Consider the following 10,917-nt stretch of genomic DNA (forward strand, 5'->3'; position numbering starts at 1 on the left):
TCCATCCATCCATCCATCCATCCATCCATCCATCTTCTGTACACCCTTGTCCCTTGTGCTGGTGTCTATCTCCAGCAGATATCATGGTTCCATCAATTACAGCAAGTAATACTCCACAGAACACTCACACCACCATGTTTAAGCCAAATATGTTATTTTCCAGAAATGCTGTGTTTTTGTTTGATATCACATGTAACAGGATGCACACCTTTGAAGAAGCTCCACTTTTGCCTTGCTTGTACACCGTTTTATTTTAATGTTTTGAATCACCAAGATGTTTTTCGGCACATCTGTGAAGAGCGTTTTGTGTTCGTTTTGGTCGGCAGTGGTTTTCTGTTAGAAAAAACCTCCCATGATGCCATTTCTCACCAGTTTCTCTCTTATTGCTTTGGGTTCTTTTGTCACTTAAAAATAACAGTTTTCTCGATTTTCTGTAGATCAGGTTTTGCTTTTCGAGATCTTTCATCCTGCTTTACACTGTCTGACAGATTCTATTTAAGTTAATCCTTGATTCCACAGGTCCGACTTTAAACTCACCTGGAGGTGTCTGGTAAAAAGTAAATCGGCTTTATAACAATGTGGTCAATCTGTTATGATTTAACAAGGAATCGGAACTCCTCCTCCCACATTATTTATAAACTGCATTTGTGCTTGATCGGATTATCTTAGTCTCATTCTCAGTGTCAGTTCAGATAAACTTTCCCAAATCTGCGTCGCTGAAGTCGCTGACGCATCCTCATGTCTGTTATTCCCCTTTATCAAAGACAGGCACGGTGATAATAAGCAGTTCTTGTGAAACTCCACCAATGCTTATTAAGTAGTACACATCCAGAGCCGAGCATCGTGCCTATACATGGTGGTGATAATGAAACATGTGCGTCGAGCGTGACTTTCATCATCGCGGTGGTCTGACGGTTGGTCCCGCAATTATGCTGTGCGGTTACAAGAATTCTGCTGAGCCAAACCCATTTTCCTCTCGCTCCATCCTGTAGCTCCTCATAAACACAGTTGTGCCTGGAAGCGCTAAGTAACCATAGCTACTTTTAATCACTTCGGAATAATGCTTAGCATGTGGATCCAGTGTGTGCCGCTGGTCCAGGCAAATCCCCGCTCAGTCGCACACACAATGAATGTACAAAGTTAGAATCGGTTCACAACAGTCATCCCTTCCCCCCCTGCCCACCATATAAACGACCACACCTCCTCCCCTCTAAACGACCACACTGTAACAGTGTCCTAAATTTTTACCATCCCAGCCACCATCCGTCCCGCAAGGCAACAGTGACTACACATTCAGGGACCACCGGCGTTTAAACAAGCCATATTTCATCCAGCCTTCTGCCAGCCTACCCCAAACAGTTTACAGTCAGCGGGCCCGGCCCTCTGGAGTTCGTCTGTGGCAACTCGACTCCGCGCCACATCTCATCGTGTCCAGAACTGCGGAGGGGACGAGGCCTCCTCTGACAGCTCCTCACAACACTCGGCCCTGTCCTGGTCTGCTTTTAGCCTCGCTGTGGTAAACCGGAGCGCGTCTGGGGGGGATGAAAGGCTGCCAAAGTGTTTGGCCTGCAGGCGATTTACACGAGGCGCAAGGTGATTCATTCTGTCCCTGCACAAACAGGCCTCTGTGAACATTTCTTCTGCGCTGACCATTTAAATCAACAGTGGCGAACGTATACACTGGTACCAGGACTTACACTCTGACCATTCAAACCCGACTCAGTGTCTTGCCTTAAGTGCTTGCACTCACATGCATCTGGACAAGTTTGTCCCTGTCCATGTCAGGAAAGAAACACACACACACACACACACACACACACACACACACACACACACACACACACACACACACACACACACACAGAGACAAGCCTCATTGTTTATGCTTAAAACTCTTTTCATTTCCATTATTTGTTGTCTCTTTCCGCTAAAGTGTGCAGTTGTTACAGAGCATTTTAAGATACTGACACTTACAGCTTTATAGACCAAGCCGTGTCGTCCTGTTACATTTAGCTACAACACCATTACACATTTTTATGTATTTTTTATTGAGATTTTATGAGAAATCAGCAAACACATATCTATTTTTTCCCCACAAACATTAATCTGAAAAGCATGGCTTTCATTTCATTTTGCATTGAGCCTTCTTTATTGTTATTCCCCTGAACAAAATTCAAAGAAATCAACATGAGAAAGATTGGGGATAAAGTTGTAGCAAAGTTTAAGGAACGACTGGATTATAAAAATTTTTTTTTTTTTGTTATCTATCACCTGAAAATGCAAACAGCACACTGCAGTCACAGAGCTACCAACACGTGGGTGCCTACCTCAAATGACAAGAAGGTGCTCTGCTCATTTGGTCTACATGCAAAACTCTGTGTCCGGTGTAAAACACACCGTAATGGCAGCATAGTACTGTGGGTTGCTTGGTTTTAGCAGAAGAAGAAGAAGAATATGGATGGGACTAAACGCAAGAGTTATCCTGGGAGAAAACCTGTGTGAGACTCCAAAAATCACTGAAATCCAATCTGACTGAACGTGGGTTATTTTTGCAAAGAATTGACAAAAATGTCACTTTTTTTTAGATGTGCAAAAATGATAGGGACATAATTCCAAACAATAGCAACTAATGCGGCAAAGTATAAACACAAAGTTGAGAAAACTTCGAGTTCAAGGGGGTATGAATACTTTAGCAAGGTACTATAAATTACTTCGACTATACATCTATATATAGTCCCGATACAATAAGCAAATACTTCTTAACATCAAAATGACTGAGCAGCCACAGAGCCGTTTTCCATTTCTGTCTCCAGAAACAAAACAACGAGAAGGTCACCTATTCTTAGTTCCCCTCTTTTGTCTCCCTGCAAAACTAAACAACCCTTTCAATTCTATTACTGGCGTCTTTTGATTCGGAAACCGGAGAGGAGACATACACAAGGAATCGGCGGGCCGCTGCAAAAAAAAAAAAAAAATCACTCGCAAATCTATTATTAACATTCTGACGAAATTCTCACCTGCAGCAGATCACAGAGGAACTCAGCTCAGCTCACGTCTCCCCCAGCAAATGCCTTTTCTGCTACATCATCGCTGCAGTGCAGCCGGCAGCTGGGACCAAATGCTGCGCTGTGCATTTGATGAGAATAAAACCCTGGATTTTGACATCGTGGGACGCATTAAGAGCCGGGAGATCACGGGTGTAGAAACACGTAACATTTATTCAGCCACAGGCTGAGCTTGTAAAATGACACAATGATTCAGTCACTTCGGTCTAAGTGAGCTTTGTTTAACAAGAGCTTTGACCGTATTCCACACTTTTGAGATGAACGCCGGGGCTCAAAGACCGTGAAGCTGTCAACCTGTAATCCGACCACTAGGTGACACCACCACCTTGTTCCTGTTCTTTGTCTTCGTCGTGTTTTACCCCGTTTCGCTTAAGCTCTCTCTCTTTACGTGAAGTGTTCCTGTACTTACTAGCAGACTTTCTGTGGCCTAAAAAAAAGGGTGCCACATAAGAACGGAGAAGTTTTAAAACAACTTCTGGCTAACTTTTGGATAAACATCTTAAGGCAGCACTACTAAGATGGTTCTTTTTGCTGCGAAACAAGCCCGATGTCTATGTCCTGAAAATCTCTTAAACGTGACTGGCTAAAATAATAATAATAATAATAATAATAATAATAATAATAATAATAATAATAATAATAATAATAATAAACTGTTCTGAAATCCCAGCCTGCTCTGCTGTCCACGCCGCTTTGCAAAACTGTTCACATTTCTTGTAGTGATACTTGCTGTGGCTCGACAATAACAAAACATTATTTTGGACATCTTCGGCAACACTAAAACAGCGATACTCTTCTGTGTCTTGCAGGTTCCCTGACAGCCTGGGATGTAAATGTCTTCTGGAGGGTGTGTCAGAGCCCTGCAGAGGAAACATTTTATGATATTTTCACCTCTGTTCATAGAGGGGTCTATAAGGAGTCATAAATCCGCTGAAGCAGCTGGTTTCGGTTTTCTTTTTGTTTCAAGAAACCAAATCTGTGTGTATGCGTTTCTGCATTAGTGTTGACCCAGTTTCAGGAACAGCGCGGAGGATATGAAAACAAATATTAAAAGTGTAGAAAAGAGTGATGTGTTTGCTTATGAGATGTTATTTCAGAGATCATAAAGCACTAAAATAAAAAAAATAATAAAATAAAAAAAGCCAGCGTTTTAGATTGCAGGTCTTGTAAAATGTCTCGTTTGACATTCCCCCCTCCACTTCCCATGTCATTCTCACCCTATCTATCATGGTTAGAGTTCGTAGAACGTAAAAGAAACTTCTCATACTGTACTACATGTAGCCGTGGTGGTGTTGTGGGACCACATTTCTTCCCACTCAACAGCTCTCCTGACAGCTATGGACCCGTGGCGGACGGGCAGCGGTCAAGGAGAGCAGACCAGTTGTCACCGAAGTGACAGGCGACAGCTGAATGCATGCATCTGGAGAGGGGGCAGTGTCCACACTCCCGCTTGCCCGACGGCTCAGGGTTGAGGTCCCCCCCCCCCGTCCCCCACCACTGTCAGGGTATGAAGTTACTCTCACGGCACGCGCACGGAAAAGTGATACGTGTCTCTTTGGAAACATGCTGCGTAAAAGCGCACGGCGAGGGACTGAGAAACCAGTAAGCAGCGTTTTTGAGCTTATGCAAAAAAAAAAAAAAACAAAGTATGGTACGCATAGTATGTTATGATGATGTAAAGTGTTTATTTTACCATGTCAATAAAGAGAACTGAACGCTTTTCATCTGTTTGCCATTTAAATATGACCGTTTATTTACGCAGACAGCAGAGAGTTGATCAAACTGGTCCACTCACCAAGAAAAGAGTTCAGTCGCAGCAAACCGCGTATCCAGAGCCAATACTCCTGGTGAAGCGGAAGAAGATTGCAGAGGGTGTCATCTGGGTTAGATGCAAAGTCCAGGAAGAAAATTTAAGAGGAGGGGGGGCAAAAAAAAGGCAACCACAGCTCCGCTGGGATCGAACAAAGAGCTTGTGCAAAGCGATACGCTGAAAACCCAGGAACTGGCTGATCTGGAAAGGGGCGATGTGACTTTACGTGCCGTCACCGCATCGCAGTCGCTTCAGCGCGGCACGGTGAAATCTGCGCCGCTCCTCCACTGTCACAGTGGAATGACATTAGTGTTCCTCCCTGCCTATTGGCTTAAACTAGAAGCCCCCACCGCTCATGGAGAGACGGACCAGTCTCAGCAGCACAGTGGACAAACACTCCCGAGAGTTTTAACTCTTGATGCTGCTGCTGCTGCAAAGGGGGGTTGTGCGGGGGGGCAGGGGAGGGGGTTTTTGTAAGACTCTAAAAACTTCTTAGTCACTATTGCTGGTTCTGCATCATACAGGGTGTCTGTTCATCACTTATTTTATGATACCGATTTAATTTGTTCAGGCAATTAAGATTCTAACAGCCTATGTAGAATAAACAGTGAAAACACTGAAACTGATAAAAACAAAAAACAAACAAAAAACAATAGGTTGACTACCCAACATGTAAAAGATAAACTTCAACAAACCATCTTTCAAACTGTTCAGGAAGTGCTATTATGAATTCTAAATATAATGTAAAATAACTAATAAAGCATTATATTGATCACAGAGCAAAGTATAGAATTGGACTTGAAAGACCTGCCATTGAATTTGTTTCAGTATCAGGACCGATACAGATGTTAATATCGGATCGGTGCATCTCGAATTACAATCACAAACTTCAAATGTGAAAAAGAAAAGAAAAAATAATAAGAAGAGAAATGTCGCCCTGAAGAGTGTAGCTTGTGAGTTAATCATTTGTAAATCAACCTTATAATTTTACAGTTAGTCATTTGGTGGTATTTCTCCAGCACCCTTGCATGCCATGTCTTTGCAAAGCAGCTTAAGCTCACTGAGATGGCTTGAAGAGATACACGTTAGTAAGTTTTCCTAGGCATTCTTAAGTGAATGTAGGTTTGGACTTTGACTAGGACATTCTAACATATGGCACATTTTCCCCCAGTTGTTCTTTGCAGAAAAGATTAAGCTTAGTCTGATTAGATCGAAACCATACACCATTGTTTTTGTTGCCCTGTCTGTATGTTTAAGACTCTCATCCAGATGGATGGATAATCTCCACCCCACCATTAATTCTTGTGCAGCCTCTTACTGGTTCACATTCTTAATAATAAACAATGTTGACAATGTTAAAAAAAAAAAAATGTTTAACGTCCACTTCCCAACCACTTTGAAAGATTCAAACAGTATGGATTTATTTTGCAAGCCGTTTTTTTAACTTAATGCACATCTTTAGCAAAATGTAGAAATGTGATCTTTTAAAATATTCTGTGTGGTTGCTTTGACACCATTTCAACATTTTCTGTGTTCTCCCATGTAACACAACTCCTTTTCGATGCGTAGAATGAAAGGTAAGTCTATATGTATTGAAGTGAAAAGAAGCTACATGTCCATTGAGTTACACAAAATGCAAGGGGACGATCAAAGATTTGAAAAGAACAACAGCCACCCATTAATCAATAATGCATGACCACAATACACACAGAGACTTAAGCTACTGAGGCTCGTGTAAAAAGAAAGAAAAAAAAAAAAAGAGTAGCTTTCTGTGTTCTGAACATTCATGTGCCGACATCCTTTGCCAACAAAGACATGTTTTTCCGCTAGTAAACCATAACAGAGAGAGCCAGCCATCTGCGACCCAGATAAAGGATCTCCGTAACATTAGGAGTGACAGCAAGCCCACAACAATTGAGCCAAATCTGGATCGCTCGTCCGTTTTTGAAATTAGGATCTTAAATTGCTTGTGAAATCCGGGCCCTCTTGTGACACTTGAGACGGCTCAAAACGTAAAATTGACCTAAATGTATCTGAATAAATCCACGCACTTTGACCTTTATAGTGTTATGTCTTTGGCTGACCCAGGTTACAACCCAATCACCATTGCGTCGATTTGTGCGTGTATGCCTGTGTTTGTGTGTGTGTGTGTGTGTGTGTGTGTGTGTGTGAACGTGTCCTAAGCAAGAACAGGTTCTGTAAGTTAGAAGGGGTCAGTCATTCTCCAAACAGTTTTGACTTTAAGCAAGCAAAGCGAGTTTTGTGACACAGCTTATATGAACCAGATGGATGAGACCACTCATTAGCATTGATTCAGTTTGTAAGTATATTCAGTCTATTTTTTTTTTTTTTTCAGGGTTGCATATTTAAAGACATTTAGGAGGGTGGATACTTAAGAGCTGGAAAACTGAAAATCTTGAAAATGTTATTTTTCAGAAAAAAAAGGATCACTCTGAGTCATTAGATGGCTATGAATGATAGCGAGCATCTTGAGCCGGTACCATGTTGACGTTGCTCTCTCTCCATGACAGTGGACAGAAGTTGAAATGCTTTTTTAATAATAGATGTCTGAACACTTACTGGCAACAGAAAAAGGACAAAGACAGAACATCTGCTTCAAAGATCATCAAAGTTTGAAATATGTGTGAGCTCATTGGAAGCAAATGGATGAAGAGAACATATTTCTCTTCGCCCACCAATAAAATTGGTCTTTTCATTGGTAATATTATTATTTTTTATTTTTTTTGCCCTATGATTGTAAAATAATGGAACTTTGGATTGAAGCGAAGGAACAACCCAGCGCTGAGGGAAGAGGACGCAGGACATTTCAAGCCCCAGCAATGACAGAAACCTCCTGCAGGGAAGTCAACAGTCAAGCCACCAAGGAAACTGCACAGGGTTATTTGTGAGCATAAAGTTTATCAGGTGAAGAAATGCAATGTTGCGTGTGACTGCAGCCGTCATCACAGTGTTTTTCATCCACCGCATGTTCTGGCATTTGATTGTTGCGTCTTGTTTGGGACCATGAGACATGTTCTGAGAAAGCTAAGTGCTAATAGATTAGCGGCGTTTCAATGACAGCCAGTGTTTAGAAATAAGCTTTTAACAACGCATCGGAAAAAATTGTGGAAAAAGTGAATTTCAAATCATTTCTACATGGCTGTTTAATATTAATTTTCTCTTCTGATTGTACGTATGTATGGTACAGCTGATGGCTGTAGGGTATCAGTGACAATTCTGATCAAAATTAAAGCAGAAAATGCAATATTTACTGCTAATACGGCTAGAAATGTTCAAATCAAATTTTATTTGTATAGCACATTTCAGCAGCATTTCAAAGTGCTTTACATCATTAAACACAAAAACACAGTCATGCAACATTGAATAAACGATCAAAAACATAAAAGTCGAAGTTCTGCCTTGCAAATCGGCAGCAGAAATCCCCTTCCCCCCCAAAAAAAACAAACAAAACAAAAAAACTGCAAGTTGTGTAATAACTTGCAGTTTTTACTACTAGTGGCTATTGGATTCACCAAATGGAGCTTTTAAATTCCTCCATGGCGTGCCAGTTTACTAATTATCCACCGTACCGCCCTCAGACACCAGTTCAGTTTTTTGACTTTACATGATGTAAAGTGCCTGACCTCAGCAAATTAACAAAGCAGATGAAACCAAAAAATGAATTAGCATTTTAGAGAAACTTGAACCTCTTTTCTTTATTTCTCACTTTCTCTTTAGGATATTCACTGAAAATCAGTTAGGGGAAAAAAGAAAAAACAAGGAATCTTAATGGTTTTGGTCAACTCATTTGTTGAGTTTGAGTCAGACTTGAGTCAGAATTGCTGAACCTAAGCAAATATATTTACTTGTGCAATCGTCTTAATCTCGTTTCAGCATCTTATCTAGTGAGATATTTATGGCAGTGTAAAAGATGAAGAAGAAAACAATGGAAATGCTCACACGTAAAGATGCTGCGCATGCTTTCCGGCTGCAGCACCAGCAGGACTTTTCTCCAGTGCTCCTAATAACGCAGAACCTGGTTTTGATTCCAGTATATCAAATTTAATCTTGCCAATTTGCTTTTGGGACCCAGTCGCCCAGCAGACATTTCTGCACTGCAGTTATTGTTTCTGCTAGAAATAGCAGCAATGATTTTCTTTACCAGAGGATCTCACAAGCTACAACTGTTTTTTTTATTATACTGTTCACATAACATAACAAAACATAACATAACATAGCATAACATAACATAACATAGCATAACATAACATAAAATAACATAACACCGCACAATGACTGTAAAAATGACTCGATGATTTTCAATAGGTGTCATTTTAACTGAATTGATACAAATGGCTAAATAATTTGAAAAGTAAAGTCAAAGTCAATTGTTTTACTTACAAATAATTAAGTGAAAATCTTAAAAAGCCATTCGTAAAGGTTTTTAATTCCACCGTGTCAATGTGTCCAATAGACTTCATGCTGTACATTTTTGGTCACATCAAGGAAGAAATATAGAAATATGAAAAAAGAAAAGAAGAGAAAGATATTCTAAATGGCTGATAAGCCATAGGAATAATGCTTGTCCACCGTTTATCTATCCATCCATCCATCCATGGGTGAAAAATGATTAACTTTATCAAACAGACAAAAGCACAAAATGAGCTTCTACCTGCAACGTGATGCGACACACTGCCCCTGTCTTCAGAGCATCCAGACCGAGTGGTTTGTTTGACTTTCATTTGCTTTCCTTTTTCCGCGTGACTGAATGTTCCCTTAGGCCGAGTGAGGCCGAGGGAATAAGAAGCCGACACGCTTGTGTTCACTAATTGTGCTGAGTTTATTTGTTTTATGCAACCTGCAGCTTCGCCTTAAATGTGAACGCAGAAACCGATGCGATAAAAGCTGCGCCCGGCCCAGGGAACACAAATCACCACACACACCCGTTTTAATGGATATACCTTTAGCACAACAGGGTGCCAGCTTTTAGCTTGGATGCTGGGCTGTTATTTTTTAATTTTTCTGTGCTTACACAGGAAATCTACAACCCAAACAAAGGCAGGAAAGCTCAACAAACAACTGAGAAGGAAGGCAAAAAGGCTTGACCGGTCCACAGAGCCATTGCAGACTCCGAGCCTCCACGTACACACACACACACACACACACAAAACCCAACCAATTAGAGACCAGCCTTAGAATGAACTTCATAAGACTTTTCAGACTTCCAGTCCCACTAAACTGTTACTGAGACAGTTGTTATGGACACTCTCTTGGCTTGCTGATTACATTCTGTGAATACCAGACCATTATCACGGACACACTTTAGCCTTTGTAGTCTCTAATTGGTGCTTGCTTGAGCGCTTCCAAAATAACTACAAACAGCCACTAAAACAAGACAAGGCTTGTTTACTGACAGCATGCTAATTATGGAACTGCTGCCTGGCAGAAGTGGAAACAGAGCACTTGAAGCAGTGTCATTACATCCACTGGACTCAGTCAATGGGATTCGCTGTCTGCATTAAAGCTTGTCCGTATTAACGTTGCTCTGCAATTATCTCCAAGCTGGGTAGGAAGGAGTGACTGGCACGTCTGTGTCTACGCTGTCTACTGCGGTTTGCAACAGCACTGATACCTCGTAACTCTTTTGGCTTTTTTTTGTCCAATTTTTTTTTTTTTTTTTTTTAGATGACCACCATGTGGTGTAGTTTATCTTATTTATATAAACCAACACAAAGTAACAAATAGTTGTAACATTTTGAAGGTAGTTATGCTTGTTTTGTTAACATTGGGAGTCACTTAATTAGCAAAACCTGTCCATTTGAATGTACTGTAGTCTCAGTGCATGGTGGTGGTAGCATCATGATGTGACAATGTGTGTCCTTAGTCCTTAGCATGGACAGAGAAGGCGGCCAAATATGACAGCTGATTTGTAATTTCCAAAAATTACTTTTCCAGACTTTTCCAGAAATTGGATGGATGGATGGATGGATGGATGGATGGATGGATGGATGGATGGATGGATGGATGGATGGATGGATGGAT

The 10,917-nt window shown here is 41.0% G+C and overlaps 1 protein-coding gene across 2 annotated transcripts in view; it reads right to left on the minus strand.

The window, feature by feature from the left end:
* The window catches only part of LOC103134432 (prickle-like protein 1), a 29,552-nt gene extending 24,316 nt beyond the window's left edge, over positions 1-5,236 (minus strand). Inside the window, exon 1 of one of the 2 annotated variants that reach the window (XM_007546685.2) lies at positions 4,861-5,236. The gene's annotated coding sequence lies outside the window, so the exon portion shown is untranslated. Of the gene's footprint in view, positions 1-3,017; positions 3,388-4,860 lie in introns of those variants that run through there. The other variant, XM_016668765.1, reaches the window with a different exon arrangement.
* Positions 5,237-10,917: the final 5,681 nt, after the last annotated feature.

Source organism: Poecilia formosa, unplaced genomic scaffold (assembly GCF_000485575.1).
Source record: "Poecilia formosa unplaced genomic scaffold, Poecilia_formosa-5.1.2 Scaffold17, whole genome shotgun sequence".
NCBI lineage: Eukaryota > Metazoa > Chordata > Actinopteri > Cyprinodontiformes > Poeciliidae > Poecilia > Poecilia formosa.